This window comes from Rattus rattus, chromosome 1 (genome assembly GCF_011064425.1).
Source record: "Rattus rattus isolate New Zealand chromosome 1, Rrattus_CSIRO_v1, whole genome shotgun sequence".
Lineage (NCBI taxonomy): Eukaryota > Metazoa > Chordata > Mammalia > Rodentia > Muridae > Rattus > Rattus rattus.
The window spans coordinates 222,293,108-222,318,037 of NC_046154.1; the positions used below are offsets into that span (position 1 = coordinate 222,293,108).

A 24,930-nucleotide genomic window follows, 5' to 3' on the forward strand; every position below is an offset into this window, starting at 1 on the left:
AACTCATAAGACATTTAGTATGTTTGAGTCACACAACTTTTCTCAACTTAAGGCATTTCATAAAAATATGCAGAATTCTCAATCCTGTGGGCTACCTGGTGCATGCCCTGGGTGCTCAATTCCAGGAAGTATGGAACTAAGATCCTCAGTATATTAAACTAGAACTTGCAGTAATATTGCAGGATCAAATAAGTCTATATTTCAAAAGTAAACTTTAGAAATCTTTGCCTTTGGGTTTTCTACATTATCTAATTATTGACTTCATTACCATACCTTAGGGTGGATTTGAATGTTCAAAGGTTTTAACTAAAGAGGCAAAAACAAACCAGCAAGCCATTATTTTCTAGAAATAAGTTATTAAATAACGTTTTCTGTAATTGGTATAAGATGAAGACAAGATGAAAGATAATGAATTGCTTCAAATTTAAATGTTTTCACATTAAAAATTAAATTAAAAAAACCCACACTGATGAAGAACTTTAACCGTCAACAAGAAACATGTGAAAAAGGGTAAAACTAACAATGTATGAAATAATAAAAATGAATGTCGAGTGCTTACAATGAACCAGCTGAGAAGAGAGGCTACATCGTAGCATTTTTGCAAGGTGCTCAAAGCTAGTGAGAAAATGTCTTCCCATATCATTTGTAGTGATTCTTTATTGTAATGATGTCTGAATGCATTCGAAGGGTAATACCTCTTTGTGCGATTTCAGTTCTATAAATCCATAGTGAGCCAATTAGTTTACAGATGATAAGGTGACAAACCCAACCTTTACGACATCATGGGTCCAAAGTGGTTAGGTCTTTTGCTTTCCTGAAAAAGATCATCTTTGGCAGTGCATTTCAGTAAAGACCTCCTTTACAACTCCCGTGTCTCAAGTAGAAATCTGTTCTCCATCATCCAGAGCACTCTGAACTATGGAGAACATGAATCCGAATCCGTAGAGCACCACCTAAGTCATACATCCTTCTCTCAGAGAAGAATCATTGGTCATTTAAACTACTTCATCTTTTGATCTAACGTTGAGAACTTTGGGGGTGCATATGAGACCTAATGTTTAAGTGTGACTATTAATGAGTGTGCGTGTGTGTGTGTGTGTGTGTGTGTGTGTGTGTGTGTGTGTGTGTGTGTTAGATGATCTATAGCACATATATTCTCTAGGAGTACAAATTTGAAGATATTTCAAATGCTAATAATACTTTTATTTAGTACCTATGTTTTAGACTCTAATGACTTGGATTCAAAATCAGTCCCATTTTTCATGGTTATAATGCTTAGATAAGTAATTAATTAATACCATTATAATTTTATTCTTATAGTAATAATAATTAATAATATCTTTTTGTAGGGATATTTGTATTTGTGTCAATGTACAAGTTATATATAAATATAAATCTATATATCATGACATACATTACATTAAAAATTGTGCTTTTATGGAAAACAAAAATTTAATAAGCTAACCATTATGAACCTTTAAGTACAAAATTATATTTGGCTTCACAACACCAACATTAGAAAAATAGAATAATGGAGTTTGCTATTTTTTTCTCACCCAGAATTGAAGAACTATGTTAATATATAGAAGCATATTTGTTTCTAAAAGTCAAATCATTTTTCTTACAGTTAAATAAGGGATGAATTATAAAGTTTCCTTTCTCTAATGAGCACTTTTGACACTATAACCCCCAGAGTGCCCATGGACTAAATCACCATGGCAAGAGTGCATAGCAATGAAACTATGGCTCCAGCTGCATTTGTAGCAGAGACCTTGTCAGGCTTCAATGGGAGTAGAGGCCCTTGGTCCTGCCAAGGCTCGATGCCCCAATATAGGAGAATGTCACGCTGGCAAGGCAGGAAGGGGTAGGAGGGAGTGTGGGTGGGGAAGACCCTCATAGAAGCAGGGGAAGGGATGAGATAGCTGGTTTCTGGAGGGGAAACTGGGAAAGGGGATAACATTTAAAATGTAAATAAAACATCCAATAAAAGAAAAAATTCAAGAAAACCTCTGACACTATAAATAACAAAAATTATAATACAGAATGGCCGTTAAGGAAACATCATCATCATCATCATCATCATTATTAGAATTTCATAAAATATGTTTTATTCTAAACATTATATCTGTTGATTTATTTAGGAAAAACTTCTCAATTAACATGGCATATTTTACTTCAGCATACAGACTTAGAAATACAGTCGACTTGCTAAACAACGACCTAGCATGGTGATAAATATAGTTCAGGCTGAACTGGTGTAGAAAAGATATATGTGCTGACATCTGGTGATAAGAGTGGCTGCGGGAGTGATAGGCTCACTAAGCAGTGAATCCCATAGAACTTCGATTTTTCTTGCTTACAGAAATGCAGGCAAACACTTGCATCATTAATCTCCATTACCATGGTTGGAAAATCTGGGTGTGACCTATTTGCTATACACAGTCCCATATTTTCAGGTGAATAAGCAAAATAATTTTGAAAAGAAAAGTCTGTGATCATAAAAGTTATTTTTAGGAAATCTTATTGTATATGATAGCCAATCAGGGCAAGATAAATAACAATTTTTCAGATATTAATTATTTAGTGAGATGCCTAATGAATTGAAAAAGTATATTAATATAATTAATCATTCTTAAGGAACATTTTTAATATGCTTTTTAACTACAGCTGTGTCAATATTGCATTTGTTCATCTGAACTCTTTAGTCAATCACAAAATTTTCTAATAAGTGTTTTACTTCTTTGATTCTTAGTAAATTTAGAATGCAGAGAGGCATATTAATTCTTTATGTCTCTAAAGATAATGTGGGAATCTTATTTTTTCTTTTAGACTCTTTAGTCTCCTCTTGGTTTAAAGGCACTAATGTACCAATCTATACGACTGTAAATGTTCATGAATGAAACTGTTTTGTATGTGTGTATGCATGTGTATCTTCTTTTAACAGTAAACCAAGTCTTTAAATATATTTTTATTATACTATGAGACTTTCTTATAATGCGTTTTGATTATATTTGCTCCTCATCTCCTCCATACTCTTCAAAATTCAAGTTCTACCTCCTTTGCTCATCCCTATCTATGGTCTTTTTCATTTTAACCACCTACTCCAAATTATGCTGCTTGTGTATTCATGGGTTTTTGAACAATTAAAAAGGATTTAAAAATAACTTACATAAATTACTTTGAGATTTTTTAAAAATTCTCCTTAAAAATCCAATTCATCAATAATAATAAGCAGTATATCATGTACTTTTTGTGAATTACATACATATTTGAAGACCATTCATTCAAAACCAGACCCTTCCTTCCATAAGAACTTAGAACTGTCTTTGTGGCCTCATCATGAAATATTTCTAACAGCAGTACCTATGACTGTAGCAAAAATGAGGCTTAGTATGAGATCCTGTCTAAAAAGCCAAGATAAGATAAAGTATTTATAAATATCTATCTATGCATGGCTAGGCATATTAAGTCTTGGGATTAGGTTTTTATCATTGTTTGTTAGGAACTCTAAACCAAAAGATCCACACATGTCCTGGTATGTGTAGTAATATGTTGTTTGAAGTGTGACACATTTCTGTAGTGATCTGGACTGGCAGAAATGGGGAGAGTTCATATTTTAGGGCCACAAAACATAGCCAAGCCTGACCACATGAGTTCAGTCCCTCAGACACCCAATGCAAGAAGAGCACTGACTCCTGCAAATTGTCCTTTGTTCTTTACATGCCATAGCACATGCTTGTACATGTATGCATAATAAATAAATGTGATGACTTCTTAGAGGATGGGTATATTTTGTAGGCATAGTAAAAACAGGGAAGTTATTATGATTGCACTGTTTTTTATGTGAATCTAAGAAATGGTTTCTAAGACCATCAAAATTCATGCATAAAGAAAGAATTATTATGGGAAATAAAATGTAAAATAGTGAATCTGGAAGGGATGACTAGAGAGCTGGCAGCTGTCATACTATCTTAAAGCACATGTATGTTATATATCAGGCACTTAAGGGTAGATCTTTAATTGTAGAGTACTAAAACAGAAAAAATAAAAAAAAAAATAAAAACAGGTATCAGTTTGAGAAATCCATTTAGCAGCTCTGTGTGGGAATGGATTGAGGTCTTAGATTTCCCATGGGTAGAAAATCCTAGAGAAGATTTTTGGATTGAATCAGGTAAAGGATGGTGAGAGCTTGAATTACAGCTCAGGAGAACATGAGGAAATAAAAGTTTCAGAATTTGAAGAATAGTTGATGTGAATGGGAGGAAGAAAGCCAGAGAGGATGGCTGAGGAGGAGTGGCTTTGACTAGCTATTGAACATAAAACTTTAAGTACTATATGTGAGGTGGAGAAGTTTGTCAAAAAGCTATGGATATACTTATACATATGAAGTTGATATTTCTGGTCATAGACATGGAAACTGATTAAGAAAAGGAAATAAAAAAACATAAAATTCTTCAATGTAAAGCAATATCTAAATATATTTCATATCTTAGAATTGTAAAAATATTTTTCTTGATATTGGGAAAGACCAGTAAATCCTAAGTTTATAAGAAGGCATAAACAAAAACAACAGAGATCAGGTATTCTTGAAATAAAATATAATAAGTAGCACTGGTCAAAGGCAAAAAGAACATGTATTACCTTATCTATAAACATGATTGCTTTAAATATTATATACCCTCATATTTAAATTGGTTAAAATATTTCAACAGCTGATAGTATTTAAAGTGTTCACTATATATATATATTTTTTTTTACATGAGCTTTCTATGAGTTTCTCATTGAAGCAAATTTATATTTTCTAAAGAAAATTTGATGGTAGACATGGCTACATGAGCCGCCGAAGAATATGAACAGGATATTATCCTGACCCCAGACACTTAACCATTATGTATTTCTACTCAGAAATGGACAGAGTATACAGTCTTCCAGTGCGAAGACTCCACTTTCCACAGTGAGCTAGCAGCTGAGATAGATCATTCTGGTAAAATCAGTCAGGGGAAGAGAACAGAGAGGAAAGCTTCAGGGAGCAATTATTTCTCATGGTTAGAGAGCATTGCACTGACAGGGCAAGAGGTTGGTAGTACTTTGAAGAGAGTGAAGAATTATGGTGGACTGAGGACAAGGGGATAGTTGTTTGGTAAGAAGAAAATTCCATTTGAGGACATTAATTTTCATTGCGTTGAGGGGAATGTAATTTTAGGGGTTTTTTTGGTCTAGAGTATATTTTTATACACTACGACTTCGTAACAGCTTCAGCTCCATGGAAACCTTTCTCCTCTGCAGTGAGTTGATTATATACTTACAATGAATTGTAATCTTAGTTCATAGATGAGATGGTCAAAACATGTTTCTTTCTTTATAGATTAAAATGCACCTCTCATATTAAGCATGTTTAATTAACTTTACCAATGAGTCATATAAATAAAGAACAGAGAAGCAAGCAGAAATTGTTTTACATGTATTTGTCTTGTGGGTTGCATTTGTGCTTGTGGGTAGGCACATGTCATATTATATGCATATGGGAGTTAAGAGGGAAACATACACGACAGAATTTCATCTCCATTTCCACCATGAGACCTGCAGAGTATGAATTCAGGTCATAAGTCTTCTGACTGGGTGCAAGAGTCTGCACCTTCTAAGCTATCTTGTTTTATATATGTGTATTTTCTCTCTTCTGTATTAATATAACTGGTGTCATATGTAAACACTACTATGTATGTTTATCTGTGAACTTGTGTATGTGCATGTAGGTAGGGTTCTTTTGTGTTTGCTTGTTTTGTGTTGTTCTGTGTTGTTGGTTGTTGTCTGTTACTGTTGGGAAAGGAATGCAGGGTTTCGCTGTCAGACAAGCAGTGTACCACTATGGTTTGAATGAGGATGAACACTATAGGCTCATATATTTGAATGAGTAGTCACAGTTGACAAAATTGTTTTGGAAGGATTTGAAGGCATTATCTTGTTGGGCGAGGAGATGTGTCACTCGAGACAGACTTTGGAATTTCAAGAGCCTAAGCCATTCTGAGGTTCCTCTCTCTCTTTTATTTAAATATATTTTAACTGAATGACCCTTTAAAGAAAAAAATAGAACACCTCTCAGCTCATAATTGATTTTATGTGGAAAGTATTAAGTGCCTCTCTAAGTGCCTGGTTTCCCTAGCAAGCATGGGAGACTCAGCTGGAATAACTGACATCTTTTCCTATTTCTACTTCTGTAGCTGATTTCATTGGGTGGTAGAGATAGGCTGAAGCTACACAACCAAAACAAAACAAATGAGACCCTGTGGACTTTATTAATAGTAGTCTCTGGACTAACCGTTCCAAGGATGTAACCTATAGGCTACATGGTTTTGATGGAGCTACTCATTACCTTCAACACCTAAAAAAACCTAATCAAAACCAGTTAGATAATATACTTTCACTCTTCTGTAGGCCAAATAAACATAGCAGACATATAAAGAATGTTCCATGTGACAGATCAAGGATATCGTTCTTTAGGGTACATTGAGAATTCTATGGGATAAATGACATATTAGGCTCAAAGAATGTCTTAGCAAACTGAATGTTTATAATCAATAATCATGTTATTTTCTGGGGAAAACATTCAGCAAAATTTAACATCTTTTTGATGTAAAGAAAATTAGCAAAAAACACAAACTTATGCATAGAAGAATCACAATCAAACAAAATTAAGGTCAATGACTGATTGACCAACAGGATCCCAAAACTAGAAATCAATAATAGGATGAAAACTGGAACATTTACTAACACATGAAAATTAAACATGGTTGTAATAGTGAGTAAAATACTGATTCCAAAGACTCGGGTATGGTAAATATTGATGCAGGAGCAATAATTGAAGCTGTATATTCAGTACACTGATTTGACTTTCATTATGTATACACAAAGGAGAAGGATTGCTGGGTCATATGATGGTTCTGACTTTTTGGAACATCCATACTGTTTTCTAGGAAGGCTATACTAACTTGCGTTCCCACCCAGCAGTGTGTAGATGTTTCGACAGTCTCACAGACACTTGGGTTTTCTTTTATCATTTTTATGATCCTTGATTTTGATGACAGCTGCAAAATTCTGTCATCATACTTTTGGAACACACACTATGAATGAGTGTTGCTATATTTAAATTATGTTCAATATTTTGCTTTAAAATAACTTATTGAAACAAAATCTGTAAACATTCATTAAATTAAAGAACACACACACACACACACACACGCACACGCACACACACACACATTCATCTAGATAAAGGGATCTATGTGTCATATGTATCAGTAAGTTAAAAGTCCCAGAATCAGTGAATGCCTGGACATACTGTATTAACATATATATCTAAAATTTACCAGGTGAACCACAAATGGAAAACAAATATCTGAAGCACATGTGTTTGAATATGATATACTATCCGATATGTGTGCAAATTTATATTTGGATTTAAAATAGTTAAAAGTATCTGTTGAGGGATATGAAGAAGATGGCCTTAACATAGGGAATGCAAAAGAATAAATGGAGGTCTGAAGGAAAACTTCACCCAAGAATAGGAGAAAAACATCTCAAATGAGCAACATTCCTACATCCTTTACCCATCAGGGATATGCACAAACAAACAATAATTAGAAGTACGTCTAGTGTTAACAGAATTAAATATATAGCTCAATGAATAAGTAATAAGCTAAATGAAATAGGCAATGGAGAAACAAAAAAATGAATAAAAAATTTTGAGGATTGATTTTTGAAATATACAACTTTGATAGAAATTCAGTTAAACTGACGTAATGGAGAAACACCTCAAATATTTTTTAAAACACTAGGATCTGCATTACAGTTGTTAGCATAGGAACATGAGGACTCATGAGATTCATATAACAAATATATTTGAAGACAACAAGGCTAGAAAAATGGTATAAATTAATTATATAAATATTGTTAAAGTCTAGCTGTAAAGAAGTGAAAATCTAAGGCACGCTGGTGATGCACACTTTTGATCCCAGCACTTGAGAGGCTGGAGAGATGGATCCTTACTTTGAAGCCAAATTGGTCTACATAGTAAATGCCACACTCTTCCTAGGTTATTGTGGGCTGTGTCAGACTGACATTAACACAATCTTCAGAATTCATTTCAAGACACAATCTTCGTCAGACTTATAGATTTTAATATTTTGGTTCAATTCAACCTCCACATGTCCCTTTCCTACTAATCTAGCATCATTTGTTGGCAAGGGTACATATGTAATGATTAGTGTCTTCACTGCAGATGCTAGTTAATGAAATTAAATTCAGAAAAGTGTCTTGGATGAGACTGCATTCAAAATGGACAATTTGTCAAGATAAAAAATAAATTTTTACTTAAGCAGCAGAAATATAATCACTTCAAACATAGCAACTTGCATAAAAATGTTGTAGTTATGCTACAATAAGAGATATTCTTCTATACAACAGGGACCTTTCTGTTGTGGGGAGTAGATAGAAATATGCAGGTAGGTCCCATGGTAACTTATTATGTTATGCACTAAATGCCAAAAACCTTCTGAGCAAGGTGGAGGATACTGATAGTAGAAAAACCAATTTTATCTAGGGATGTTTATCAGCAACCACAGAGGATAAGATACAAGCTGATCTTGAATCAATAATCTGCTGTATTAATTTTTACATTATTTTATCTTAGGAGACCTGAGTTCCTAAGGTCCTAATTGACAAATCAAGGCACAATTCTTCCAAAGGTACTTATTGTGCATAAGTATGCATGCACTGTTGATGGTTATGTATAGAATTATGTCTGTTCCTTCTCCATAAGCTGTACCTGAAAATCCTTTACCCAGGAGGCACAAATGGTTTCCCAAAGACATGGATGAATTCCACTTCGTCTAGTCTCCCTGGCCTAAATACTGTAGTCACTCTTTGGAAGAGCAGAATTTAATAGGTGGTAGAGGGTAAGTGGCTAATCTTCTAATGACCCCTCCTAATCTCTTGATGGGTTTAAACAGTCATCAAAACTAATTTTGATGATCCTTTCCAAATAGGCATAGCAGAAGCCCCCAATATGATGATGCTTGCCTTTAGAGGACAATTGCTCACAACAGCCGGCATGAATGTGAATAATAAATCCGTTCTTGGGCTGGGGAATGATTCAGTTTTAGGTGATTCTCAGGCAAATATGGCATCTTATGTTCAAATCCACAGAACATATATGAAAAGCTGGACATATTGGCCCTTGCTACTGATTGTAGTGCTCCTGAAGTGAGATGGGAAGTGGAAAAAGAAATCGCAGGAAGCTCATCATTGTCTAGCTCGGGATTCAAAAGGGCGAACATACTCTGTCTGAAATAAGGTGGAGAGCAAGGTCCGATGTCTGAACTTGCTCTTTGAGTATCCCATAGTGTATGTGCAGTCTCCCTTTGTATCCTAATGAAGTTTGACCAAAACGTCAATAGCACTGAGGAAAGAGATTACCGTATAGGGCAGCATGTCAGGAGATCATAAGAAACAGAAGCAGCTAATAAATAGCAACTATTCTCTTTTGATTTCTCCATGTTAACAGCCATGGTTCCAAAGTAAGTGAATTATGATTAGACCTAGGAAGCTATGTTCATTTGAAAGTAAATATGTCTGTAGATTTTTAGATTATCTCAATTACAAATAATTATAAGTCCATTTTAAAGGGGAATTAATGTTCTACAAAATAACTAAAAATTAAAGAATACCCCCATCTATTGGTTTATTTGTTAAATATCAACCACAAATTATCTATAGTACTTTTCTTCAAAAAAAGTTTGCCATACTCTTTCTTTCTTATTCTTATTTACCCATCCTTATTGGTATAAGAGGAACTTAGGTTTTATTTTATTGAATTCTTTCTGTGTATAAATATTTTTAATTGAAAAAGTACTCTGCAAACCAAAATTGGATACACAAAATTTTTTTTGTCACATACCACATATATAAAGTTCATAACTTAATAAAATATTAATATTTTAAATTTGAGGAAGCAGTTCTGTAAGTATCAGTAATATCTCTGTTTATTAAAAAGGTTTTTAAGTTTATGAAAATAGACAAATTAAAAATAATGATCACAGATTGAAGATCTTATCAGTTGGAATATACCTTTTCCTGTTTTTAGTTGCCTTTCATCAGAATATTTTATCAAAGTATCAAAACTTAAACTAGAACAGGGTCATTGCTGATTACATTTGTTGTAAAATGTCTTCTGAGCTTTCAGTATTCATAATATAAATAACAACAAGAATGTTGTGAATTCACAAAAGGAAACTATCAGAATATAAATTGTGTACAATGAATGAATATAGGTAAAATGGCTAAACTCTTTAACAATCATTACTGTTAATTCAGGACAGAAGGCAGTATTTATACAGGATATAGTAAAAATAACAATTAGTAATTTACAAAGACACTATTAAAAACAATGTTCTTCATTCATTCATTCATTCATTCATTCATTCATTCATCAATTTCTACCCATCTCCTCCACAATGAGCTCTGATATTTGGAAGGAACTTGTAAGACAGAGATGCGCTATTTAAGACCGAGCTTTCTATAGTCTCTTGTTCATGGTACCTTGATCAGAGTTGTGTCTGCATGTGAACTTCAATGTACTACAAACAGAATCATTTCTGTTAAGTGTTGAGAAACCCATTAATCTGTGGTTTCAACAAAAGTCAATGACATTTGCAAATAACTAATAAAACATGAATAAAAATTTACAAATAGTTAAAAAAAATTCTCTGAGGGCCATCAAGGTCAAATGAGTTAGCTGGTAAAATAATTTGATATGTAGCCTAATGACTTTAAATCCTGTATCCCACAATGGAAGGAAATTGTCCTCCATCCTCTATGGTTCACACTAACCTGTTCTTAAACACACACACACACACACACACACACACACACACACACACACACACACACACCTACATAATAATTTTTTAAACCAATAATTCTGATTTTATAAATTTTGAGAATGTTTCTTCAATGTTTCACTTTGTTCAGATTAGGATCTATAGACACTTTCTTGACAGATTAAATTGTAACATTTTAGAAGCATAACACTTGCTTAAAATGAGACTACTTCAACCTGTCAAGGTTTTTATAACCTTTATGAATGACAAGTGAGTTGTTGAAGAGTTACTAAAAAGCCTTTGAGCAATCTTCATTGAGGTGAAAAACCTTCAAATATATACCGGTAATGTTAATATTCACCAAGGTCTTTGGTCATAGTGGAGTATTTTGCTATATACGACACATATCCATACAAAATTATAACTGTGATCACATATGTTTAAGTCTTCTTTCTCATAGAAAGGAGAAGAGAATGAAAGAAAGTAGAAGAAAGAAAGGAGAGAAAGATAGAGACTCGGAGAGAGAAAAGAAGGTAAAAGATTTCCATGAGAGCTTTAATCCATGAGTTTTTATCTCTGGGTTTCTCTTAGAACATCTTACTTTATCAAGGACTTCCTTACTTTCCCCTCACCACAAATTTGTAATATAACCTTAACAAGATTGGGAACTGTGAGCTTGTGCTGGTTTGTGAGTAATTAATATGTTATACTTACATGTGTACACATGTGTACACTCCTCAATCTGCTCACATTCACCAGACAAGAAAATTATTGTGCTTTCAACTCTCTTCCTGACTAACCTTGATCCCTGTCCACGTGAAACAGATACACTGAAACTAAGAGAAAGTGAAGAAGATCCTTGAGCATATAGACACAGGGGAAAATTTCCTGAACAGAACACCAATGGCTTATACGTTAAGATCAAGAATTGACAAGTGAGACCTCATAAAACTGCAAAGCTTCTGTAAGGCAAGAAACACTGTCAATAGTACAAAATGGCAATCAACAAATTGTGTAAAGATCGTTACTAATCCTATATCCAATAGAGGGCTAATATCTAATATATACAAAGAACTCAAGAAGTTAGACTCCAGAGCATCCAATAATATTATTAAAAATAGGTTACAGAGCTAAATAAAGAATTGTCAACTGAGGAATACTGAATGGCTGAGAAGCACCTAAAGAAATGTTCAACACCCTTAGTCATCATGAAAATGCAAATCAAAACAACCCTGAGATTCTACCTCACGCCAGTCAGAATGGCTAAGATCAAAAAAACTCAGGTGGCAGCAGCTGCTGGCTAGGATGTGGAGAAAGAGGAACACTCCTCCATTGCTGGTGGGATTGCAAGCTGGTACAACCACTCTGGAAATCAGTCTGGCAATTCCTCAGAAAATTGGACATAGTACTACCTGAGGATGCAGCTATCCCACTCTTTGGCATATACCCAAAAGATGCTCCAACATATAACAAAGACACATGCTTCTCTGTGTTCATAGCAGTCCTATTTATCACAGCCAGAAGCTGGAAAGAACCCAGATATTCCTCAACAGAGGAATGGGTACAGAAAAAAGCATATGTCTGTGAAGGATAACTATTCTTGACATTAGTCTTCTGCAATTACACTTATTCTTCAGTACGTGTTCTACTGGGTTAATAAGGCAATGGTCACTTGTTCCAGATATATAAAACCTTAATTGAAAAGGTAAGGATGGAGCTGATGAGCTAAGCTTAGACTTTTTTTTTATTCAGTGATTTTCCAATTTAATGGAAAATTACCTCATACTATTAATTTTTGAATTTAAATTGATTTACTATTTAAAATGATTTTTCTCTGTGAGGCATTTATGATGCTATTTTGGATTGAAATGTAAGAATTCATACATTAATTGTATTAAAGTGTACCAAATCTCAGAGCATGCTCTTTAATTAAAGAGATGAAAATGAAGAGTTTACTAAGGTTTTAGATAACCATAGTTTAAAAAATCATTTTAGCATCATAAATTATATATTTTCACTAATAAAAGTTAATTCTGTATGTTTTTCACTGACTAGTGACCTATAGCAAATTAAACTGCTAAACAGAAAAAGCTGTGTTGCTAAAGAAGTTGAGATCTAAAATTGGAAAGTAATAAAACTACCATTTTATTGCTCTGAGATCATGCAAAATGCAGCATATCAAATTCTATAATAAGACACATGAACTTGAACTGTTAGAGCCCATAGTGGATACGATTAATTTAGGAGCTTTGAACCATGACAGTATAGTATTTGACAAAACTTGAACAAATATGGGATTTTGTTCCCAGGAGCTAGCCTGGTGATAAAACCTCAACACATTTTTCAAAATGCCATTTTAAATGTCCGCAGTTGTAGTCACGAAACTGGTGAACCTGCAAAGTTTAATTGAGTGTTGTTGATCTTTCCAGATTGTTAAGATAGAACAGTAATTAGTGCTTAGAAGCATGCAGGAAGCTATCTTAACTCAAAGCAAAACAGGATTAAACAAAAAAAAATTTTAGTTACCTTTGGCAAAATATAGACATGTATGTGTATCTATAATCAATATAATGTTCAATCAGGAATGTAAGCAGTAACTGAAAAGATTTGTAATAAGTAATCACTAAGCCTGACCTGTTAAAGTGAAATTGCGATCTGTATACTATAAATCATACAGAAATGTCTCCTGGATTCTGACTCCATATTATAGGCACATAACTACAATCCTTGGGAATAGTTGTGTTGTTACAAGCAAATTACAAAAAAGGGAAATAATAAATAGCATTATTCTTTCATGTTAATTATGTCTTGTTTCACCAACAATCCCCAGAATTGAGAAAAGAAAATCCCATTATCTGATTATGTAAATTTGTAAAGCAGAAATGTCCATGGACTGTGGCCATGCAGCTTGTAGTAGTCTTTAAATGGTAATGGATGGGAGCTTCATGTCTACTAACTGGAGACATAATACAATATAGTAATGGAGGATGATGCTAAAGTCATAATAACAGGTTTTGCATTTGGGCTTTAACTATGGAAACTCGCTCAAATTTCTTAATGTTACAGGTCAAGTTTATTGGAAACATTATTTTAGAAAATTTGTGAAATTAAATGATTATCATGTATAACTGGCTTACAGTAGAATAAGCGAGTGATGATCACTCAAAATATGATTTGATTTCAGTTCATTGGCATCTAAAATAGATATAGATATTTCAATAGTAATTTTATTAGAAAGATCGAAATGCTCATTAATGACATTAACATACTCTGTTACATGTACTGTGTTCTTAGAAAACTGCCAATCTCCATAAGATAATAAGCTGTGGACATTCGATGAATGCTCAACTTCATATAATTGTATTAATGCTTTGTCATTTTCAAGTGTTTAAGTAGTACCTCACAAGCAATGGAACCATTAATAAAAATCTACCAGGGTCAAAAATTTAGCAATGATACATTCAGGATATTTTTATGGTATAGTAATGACAAGTGCATTAAGCCAGTTTATTAGTTGTACACAGAAGAAACACAACTGGCATAATATCAGGTCTCAGCACTCTTGGCACTACAGGACACTAATAAAGAGGCTAGAGGTCTTTGTCATATGAAAAGGTACAAAAAATAAAATGGTCTGCTCAAGCCTGTGGATGGATGAAATGTTATGTATTGAAAAGGAAATATTGTTGAGTTTTAGTGCCATGTAGTAGTGAATGGACTGTAAAAAGTAAAAGTAATATAAGGATATGCACAGTATGTTCTCACTAATAAGTGGATATTAGACAAACACACACACACACACACACACACACACACACACACACACACACACACACACACGTACAGAATACCCAAGATACACTCCACAGAGCTCAAAAAGGTTAACACGCTGAAGGGCCCAAGTGAGGATACCTCAGTCCCACTTGGAAGGTAGGAAAAAGCAAACATGAGGGGGCAGGAAGGGAGGGGCAAGGAAGGGAAAAGGGGCTGGGGGAGAGGTGAACATGATCTGATATTAGGTTGGAGAAAGGGCCTGAGGTGCTGAAGGTCAGCAGAAAGAATGGAAACAGACTACCTCAGAAGGAAGGAGGTTGGTAGGACCCTCTAGAATATACCACAGACCTGGGAAGTGAGAAACTCTCAGGACTCAAAAGTGAGTACCCTAGATGAAATGCCCTACAGTGGAGAGAGGGAACTTATTGAACCCATCTCCACCAGAAAGACAGGGTATCAAGTAAGGGATGAGGTTGCTATCCCACAGTCAAAGTTCTGACCCATGGTTCTTCCTGTCTGAAAGAGATGCAGGGGTAGAAATCGAACAAAGCCTGAGGAAAAGAAGGTCCAGCGACAGACCCAAAGTGAGATCCAGCTCAATGGGAGGACCTGGGACCTGACACCATTACTGAGGCAATGGGGCATTCACAAGAAGGTTATCTGTCATGAGTGCCCTCCGAAAGACCCAGCAGAGGGTGTCAGATGCAGATGTGTGTACTCAGCCAATGAACAGAGGCTTCTGACCCCTCTGTTGAATTAGGGAAAAGCTGGAGGAAGCAGAGGAGGAGGGTAACCCTGTAGGAGGACCAGCAGTCTCAATTGGCCTGGACCCCTGAGATCTCTCAGACACTGGATCACCAACCAGGCAGCATGCACCAGCTGAGATGAGGCCTCCAACACATACACAGCAGAGGACTCCCAGGTCTAGGTTTAGTCAGAGAGGATGCACCTAGACCTCGGGAGACTGGAGACCCCAGGAAGTTTGAAAGTCTGGTGGGGTGGGTGGGTGGAGGCATCTATGTGGAGATGTGGGAGGTGGGGAGGAGGTATGGAATATGGAACTGTTGGGGGGGGTGGGACCAAGAGGGAAATGGAATCTGGAGTATAAAAATAAAAACATAAAATAAAAAATAAAAAAATAAAAGAAATAAAGGGAAAGCTGGAAAGTTCCGTGCTAAGTTTGTTGTAATAACAACAAAAACAAAACACAAAGAACACAAAGATTGTTCACTAGGCTGTTTGTCTATTCTTATTTTAGATAGTTCTCCATGGCATTCTGCTAACAAATGGTAAGATTTGCAAACCAGACTTACATACATGACCTGTAAAGAAATGTACAGTGTTACCTTGGCACGTACAGAATGGTAGAAAATTCTCTTTATACATTTATCTTCTGGAAAAGCTAGAGCTAATGCATATGCAAAATCTTCACCACAAAAATCATATAGATGATATGTAGTTGGGTGGATGTAGGTGGTTGTATTTTACTATATATAAATGTTAGCTTCCATGTTCCAGGATACAAAGAGAGCATACTGCCTTACATTAAAAAAATTTATTCAGGCAAAACATTACCAATTATGTTATTGAAAAGTTAGGTCCTTTTATTTTTTATACATACAAATAATACTTCTTAAAATATTCATATACCTGGCCTAGGCCACTACTAAAGCAGAATGGGGATGAAGTATGATACATTTTTAAAGTATGGGTAGAATTTCTGAAATTTTTAGTAAGTTACCTGTAAACATGTCTGTGGGGGAAAAAAACAAAGTTCAGTAGCTAAACATATTCAGATTTTTGAGTAATGAACACAATGTTTTAAATCTGAGATTACCTCCCCAAATAAAGAGTTCTCAGCTGCTCAGTAACCTATTCTATCTTAATCCTTGATTTGTGAAATACTGAAACACTCAGATTGCCTTACATGTAAATTCTAGGAGAAAGTGACATCCATGTCATCTGCCTTGCTGTCTTTTATGATTCCAAAGCTAAGATGCTCACCAGCCACAGTCTACATCAATAATTACTTTTTAATCACCTTTCCAGGTAAGTATCAGGAATTCTTTATTCAAAGAATTTAAAATAATACATGATACTCAATGTAAGAATTTTCCACAATACACTTTTTTATTATTTTTATTTTTTTTATAGTCCAGTTTTTATGCCCTCACCCATTTCCTGGTCTTCCCTCCCATAATTCCTCATCCCATTCCTTCTCTCCCCTGTTCACTGATAAGCGGATAGTAGCCAAAAGAGTATAAAATATCTAAGATACAATCTACAGAACTCAAGAAGTTTAATAAGCAGAAGGGCCCAAGCAAAGATATTTCAATCACACTTGGCAGGGAAAAGAAAGCAATCATAGGAGACAGAGACTTCTGTGAAAGAGGGGAGGAGAAGGAGCAAAAGGGAACATGATCAGGTATAGAGAAGAGGACAAGGAGAGGGCCAGCAGAATGAATGGAAATATGGAACCTCAGTGGTGGGGGGTGGGTAATGGGTATGGGGGTACCCTCTAGAAAATTCCAGACATATGGGAGGTAAGAGACTCTTAGGGCTCAAACGAAGGGACCTTATATAAAATGCCTAACACTCATAGAATCCACTCTAGTAGAATGACAGGGCATCAAGTGGAGAGATGGGGTTGCCTCCCACAGTCAAAAACTCTCACCCAGAATTGTTCCTGTCTAAAATAACTGCAGGGACAAAAATGGAGAAGAGACTGAGGGAAAGGAGGTCCAGTGAGAGGCCCAACTTGGGATCCATCTCAAGGGGAGGCTCTAAGGTTGACACTATTACTGATGCTATGGTATGCTCACAGACAGGAGTCTAGCATGGTTGTCCTCTGAGAGGCTCAACAAGCAGCTGACTGAGACAGACACAGATACTTAAACGCAAACAACACACTTTCATATGCCTTTAATAGGTCATTTCAAGGTCTTAACCTGTGATAGCATCATTGTAATGAAAACTATCACCTTTCTATCAACATACAGGTTTTGGACAGACAGTGGGGTCATATAAAACAGCATCTCTTTTTCTTTGAACTAGGCATTGACGTGAGAGTGAAAGTATCCTGGGATTATCAACCTATCATCATAACTCTGCCATAGAGGTTGCCTCATGTGCTGGAGTGGTCCTACATGAGGCTTGGACTAAGGGAGGGCAGGCTGAATACCACAAAGTGGAAAGAGACAAGATAATGATAGTGACTCTATTGCAGAAGGAAATGGGTCATTTGGTAGCAGAAGAAGGGATATACATTTGTATAGTGTATTTTTATAACATATAGACCAGAGACCTCTTATCCTTGAGATTCAGTCAGATTGTACTTCTGAACAAGTCTTGGTAAGTACATGTTGCTTCTTAAGGCACAGTTTAGCATACTAACACCATTTAGCTGTTTTGTTTCCAAAAGCATTTGTTTTTAACCTGAAGGAAGCTGCAAATTTGATAGTATGCTATTTATAGTAAGAGTTTTGAGATAAATTATTTTAAAATAAAGACAAAGCATAATATACTTAAAATATTACAATATGTTTTCCCATATATTTTCTGCACAATAGCTTTATTTCAGCTTCAATTACAAGCTATTGGAGCCATTATACTAAACAACTTGTCTATAAAGATATAACTTAGAATTCAGACTAAGACACGCCGTCTGCCTTGAATTCCACTCTTGTTTCCATGTTATTTACTTATAATGAGGAATATGAAGTCATTAAATTCTAGTAACTCAAAAAAAGTATTTGCCACATAGAGTAGAGGTGATAGGAAAAATGACTCTCAACAAGTTAATGTTGAGGATTATTGAAAACAATTTATAGACAAAGATATAAGATGCTGCCCTGAAATAAGAAATACATTTTAAGATTGATTTCTATATAAAATTTATAGCATCCAGTATAATTGAAACTATTCAAGAGTGTGCTATTTTTATGAGAAGCGCTTCTATATTTAAGGGGATTATATGTAAGTCTTTTATTTGGAGCTCTCAAGTTATCTCAATTTGAAGAATAATCAGTTAGAACAGAAATGAAAGAGAAACAGGAGTGGAAACATAATGGCTTACTATAGTACTATACTATACAGAGTACAGAGAGACATATTTTAAGGATTTGTATTATTGACATAATAATACAACTTTCACCTCAATAGAAATATGAGATTGTTTATTTTGGAACAAATTGTGAGTGATTATAGCTCTGGAAAAAAATATCTGGGATACCCCAAATTCTGTGTTCCAATATGGTAAGCATTTGATGAAATTATAAAGCAATAGAAATAAGTCATAAATTAAGATATTTTCAAAGTCAATGGTATAAATATTATATAGACAAGCTAAAGCAAACTGGATAAAATTCTGCTGTGAAAAGGTGTGCATTATGATGATATTCTTACTCTCTTAGTTGATGGAAGCTAGTAGCATGTTAATACAATACAAAAGTTTTCTCTATTAGACATAATGATGTTAGGTCTGTCACAGAAGTAGGCCAACAATAGCTATGAAGGGGGCTCAAGATATCCCCAAAAAAGTTGGAATAAGTTTAGCACTTATTTATAATCTGGGTAGAATAATTGGCATTCTTATCAATTAATCAGCAAAACATAACGTTTAGTATAAGGTGTTTTTTTCAGGAATATTTATTTTCCATATTGCTTTTTTTTCTTTACCTGGAGTGATAATATTTATTATGACAAATGAAGCATAACAAGCAACAGAGGCAGGGGAGGTACTCAGATAGCAAGAAGAAACCAGAGAACACACAACAAAACATGTATAGGTCTAGCAATCTATATGTGACAAAGAACAAACAAAGATCTTTTCCTCTGTGAAGAAGACATAAATACCTCCTAGTTTAAAAAAAAAAAAAAACCTGAAGACTTGAATGGTAGTATTCTTATAGTCTGTTTTCTTATAAAACGTAACAGTGTGTGTTTAATAAGCATTTAATTGGTGATCTTGTTGCTTGGAAACCAGTGCACCTCAAAGAGAATTAAGAGTATTCTGGAAGCCAGTTCCTAAGCAGTGATATATATCTGGAAGCACTGTTGCCATAAATGCCTCCACACAGTGGAACTGATCAGGTATCTCAAAACAAAACAATTTTGTTCCTTTGTGAACAGGACTCAAGGCAACTTTTGTCAACTTATTAAGATGACGACCTTTAATAGATCTTGTGAATTTTGAAATTGTATTTTGTTCATGGAATGAGTGAGTCTTCTACAAACAAAATAATGATTAGACTTGAGCCAAGTAAGACTCGCAGTAGGAAGAAAAATAGTACCAGATCCCTTCTCGCTCAGATTCCCTAGATCCAATCTCCCTGGCTCCTTCCCAACTCTGTAGCAGAACACATCTTCCCAGTGCCCTCTTCTTCCCCTTCTAGGACCCCTCCCCTCCCTAGTTACTCTGTTCCAAGCCCCAACTCTAGCTCTCCCTCTCTCTGATTTCATTTCCAATGGATCATATATATCTTCTACTCCACCCTTCTCTCCCCTATTTTTCCTAGTGTGGATTGACATCATTTTGCAGGTGAAGGCAGACAAGATAGAACAAGGTCTGTCATTGAACAAGAAAGAAGGATGGGAGGGAGAAAAGTTTTAGAAAGGAGAGAAGGGGCGAGCGCGAGGAGAAGGAGCTAAGAGGACATGGAGGCAGATGTTAAGATTCTTCTTTGTGCATAGATACAGGTTGTTATGACTATTTTTAACAGATGAATGTGCATAGGATTTTGTGCTGTCTAGAGGGGCAAATTATATCTTATCAATTGGATCAGGGGTTTTGGGTGGTATGTTCTTCCATGTGTCGACTTAATTGAGTACACAGTAAGAATGACTCAAGATAGGCAATCTCTGTATGAAACTGGGGAGGCAGTGACCTGCCTTCGGAACTAGATAGGTAGAGAGATTGCTGCTCGGCTTAGAGAGTAGCTGTGGGCAGTTTGAGATGGGATAGAGCTTAGCAGGTGAGACACTTTGCTGACTGAGATAAAAATATCCTGCAGATGGCATGTGGCCCTATAGTGCCAGCACTAGCGCAGCATAAAAGAAATTATTTTTTTTTTTACTATTTACTGCAACATCTTAGTACCCCAATCACCAATGTGAATAAGCATTCCCAAGTAAACATACCAACTAATTTGATGAAGAAAATAGGTAAACTAACTGAAGACCTTCATCTCTCCTCCTCTTCTTCAAACTCAATCCCCTGTCTCTTCATTCATGTCTCTGCAACAGAACACCTACTACAGCCTTTCTTACCCCTTTGTCCACATCTCCTTCGGATCTAACAGGCCTTGCCCCTTGTCTCCATCTCTTCACTTATTGTTCATCATAGCCCTAAGTACAACAAATATTCTCTGCTAACCCATGGATCATTTTCATCATGAATACAGATATGCTGTTTGTAGATTTTTCTCCTCTGTTTTTACACGATAGATCCAATCTTTAAGTTTCATTTTCATTGCTATAACAGATCCTCTGGGGGTGACCTTCACTGTCTGCTCTCAGTCTAATGAGATGAAATTAGCAAATCCTGGATGAACATTCTACTCTCCTGTGACTCCCCTCAGCTCACTACCCTATCCTGATTCCTAAGTGTCAGCTCTCAATACTTAGAAACATTTTTAATCTGAAAGCACAGCGGTCATAATGTTCATGTCCAAAGAAAATTTTCTACCAGGCGGTACACAGGCATTACACTCTCAAAAATCCAGAATGGAAACAGAAACCAAGGAACAAAACACCAACCCAATGACGAATAGTCTAGAAATCAGCACCTATTACTATGATCATTCCAATCACAGGTGTCTAGATGCCACAATAAAAACATAGTCAATAACAGCCAGGGCACAGTGCCTCTCCTAGAGCCCATCCAGTTATTGTTCCATAGCAGGACCTAAATATTTCAACATAGCCAAAACACAAGGGAAAAAAACCCCTCAAAACAGCCTTCATGAATATGATAGAGTTTCTTAAAGTGCAAATAAATAAATCTCTCAAGGAATTCTGTGGAAACTTAAACAAACAGTGGAGGGAAACAAATAAATACTGTTCAAAACCTGAAATTGGAAATAGAATTTAGAAAAAACCTTGAAGGAATTCTTGAAATAAAAAAAATTAGGAATCAAAACAAAAACTACAAAGGCAAACATTACCAACAGAATACAAGAGATGGGAGAGAGAGTCTCAGGCATTGAAGAGATGGCAGAAGTGAATACATCACAGAAAAACTAAGTTAAACTAAGTTTTAACACAGTTAAAACTAAGACAGGCCTGGTATTTCCTCAATGTAGGGGAATGCCAGGCTGTTGAAGTGGGAGTGGGTGGGTAGGAGTGGAAGCATCCTCATAGAAGCAGGGGAGAAGTTATGGAAGAGGGATAAAGGGGGAAACATTTGAAATACAAATACATAAAATATCCAAGAAAAATAAAATTAAAAAAAAGAGACATGCCTGACACAAAACATCCAGGAAATTTGGAAGATAATGAAAACCTAAGAATCATAGGTATAGAAAAGGAGAAGAAACATACTCAAAGGCCCATGAGGAGGATTCATCTAAATCATAGAAGAAAAAATTTCTAACCTAAAGAAGATGTCTGTAAAGGTAAAAGAAGCATACAAAACAACAAATGCATTGGATCATAAAGAAAAGCCCTCAACATATAACAATCAAAACATTAAATGTTCGCAACATTAAATAAATATTAAAAGCTACAAGGGGAAAAGATGAAGTAGCATATAAAAGTAGACCTATTAGAATTAAACTCAACTTTACAATTGAGTCTCTAAAGCCCAGAATGGCCCAGATAGATAGATTCATTGCAGGCCCTAAGCCACCACAGATGCCAGCCCAGACTGATATAGCCAGTGCAATGGTCAATAACCACAGAGGAAGAAATAACATATTTTAGGATAAAACCAAATATAAACAATATCTGTCTCCAAATACAGCCATACAGAAAATGAAAACAAAAACAAAAAAACAAAACAAAACCTCCAAGCTAAGGAGGTTAAATATACCCATTAAAACATATGGGTTAAATAATACCACATCAACAAAGCCAAAAGAAGGAAAGTGCGTGTGTGTGTGCACACACACACACACACACACACACACAAACACACATGCACCACCACCACCACCACCACTACCATCCCCACTACTGCCACCCGGCCCTCACACACCATCAACACCAGCAGCAGCAACACCAGCAGCAACAACAAAGTTCCAGGAATCAACAACCATTGGTCACCATTATTTCTCAATATCAATGATCTCAATTCCCAAATAAAAAGACAGAGGTTAACATAATGGATACAAAACTAGGACCCATCTTTTTGCTGCACAGATAAATATTACCTCAGGGTAAAGTTTTAGAAAAAAGCATTCCAAACAAATGAATCTAAAATGCAAATTGGTGTAGTCATTTTAATATCTAACAAAATAAAAGTCAAACGAAAACAAAATATAAGAAATAGGGAATGTCACTACATAGTTTTCAATGCAAAAATCCATCAAGGTGACATTTCAAGTCTTAACCTCTATGTGGCAAGCACAAGGCTACACACATAGATAAAAGGAACACTACCTAGTACAGTAAAAGTCACATATTGACCCTATCACAATGTTGGTAGGAGACAGACTTCAATACTCCATTCTATTGGACAGGTCATCTAGACAAAAACTACATAGTGAAATGCTGACAGATTTTATAAATCAAATGGATCTAACACATTTTCAGAACCTATAACCCAAAGACAAAACGATATACCTTTTTCTACATACCTCATGGAAGTTTCTCAAAATTTGTCCACATAATCACACACAAAGTAAATCTCATTAGACACAAAAAAATTTAAAAAACTTCCTTTGTCCTTTAAACTCAGGTTAAAGATTGTAATAAACACAGACAGAACTGAGAAAGCATACAAACTCATGGAAACTGAACAACTCTCTCTCTTCTGAGTGAAAATTCAGTCAGGACAAATACAGAATGCAATTAAAGACTATAAAATGAAAATGAATGCAAAACATACCCCAAATCTCAGGATACAAAGAAATTGTCTCTAAGAGGCAAATTTGCAGCATCAAAAATCTACATTAAATTAAAACTGGAGAAATTGCATGTAAGAAACTAAACGGCAAACCTGAAAGTTTCATAGCGAAAACAAGAAATCATACCCAAGAAGAGTATATGGCAAGAAATAATCCAACTGAAGGCAGAAATTAATAATATAGAAACAAATAGAACAACTTCCCACCAAAAGATCAATGCCATGAAGAGTTGTTTCTTTGAGAAAATCAACAAGGTAGACAAACACTTATCAAAACTAAGTAAAAAGCAGAAAAAGAGTGTAAGAGAGAATATACAAATTAACAAAATCCCACATGAAAATGGGGAACATAGGAACAGTTACCATAGAAATCCACACAGAAATATAAAATCAGACTTCAAAAACTTGTCGTTTACCAAATTGGAAAAAAAAATATTTTTTTTTCAGTAGATACAGCTTACCAAAGTTAAATCAAGATCAGATCTTTGCATAAATATATATTTTCTGGGCAAAATTGAAATTCTCAAACAACAACAACAACAAAAACAGCAGCAGCAGCAACAGCAATTCAGAGCTAGAAGGGTTGTGAGTAGAATTCTACTACACTTTGAAGAACAGTTAACACAATGCTAATCAAATTATTCCACAAAGGAAAAATACAAGGGACATTGCGCAATTCATTTTGTTAGGCCACAGCTACATTGCTACTCAAACTAGATAAAGATCAAACAAAGAATGAGAATTGCAGACCAGTTTTCCTTATGTACATAGATAGAAAAATACTCAATAAAATGCTTGCAAAGCATATTCAAGAACACATCAAGAGGAACATCCTCCAATATAAAGTAGGTTTCATCACAGAAATGCAGGTATGGTACAACATATGTAAATCAATAAATATAATCCACTTTATGAACAAATTGAACACGAGGGATGGGTCATCAATAGAGTGATGAGGTTGCTATCCCATAGTCAAAATGCTAACCCATAATCGTTCCTATCTGAAAGAACTGCAGGGATGGAAATGGAGATGAGGCTGAGAAAAAGATGGTCCAGCAACAGGCCCAAAGGGGGATCTAGGTCAAAGGGAGGTCCCAAGGCCTGTCACCATTACTGGAGTACTTACAAAAAGAGACCTATCATGATTGACCTCCAAAAGACCCAACAAGCAGCTAACAGAGTCAGATGCAGATGTTTGCACCTAACCAATGGACAGAA

The 24,930-nt window shown here is 35.3% G+C and overlaps 1 protein-coding gene across 2 annotated transcripts in view; it reads right to left on the reverse strand.

Moving 5' to 3' along the window:
• The window catches only part of Csmd3 (CUB and Sushi multiple domains 3), a 1,591,133-nt gene that overhangs the window by 355,560 nt on the left and 1,210,643 nt on the right, over positions 1-24,930 (reverse strand). The window lies entirely within an intron of this gene.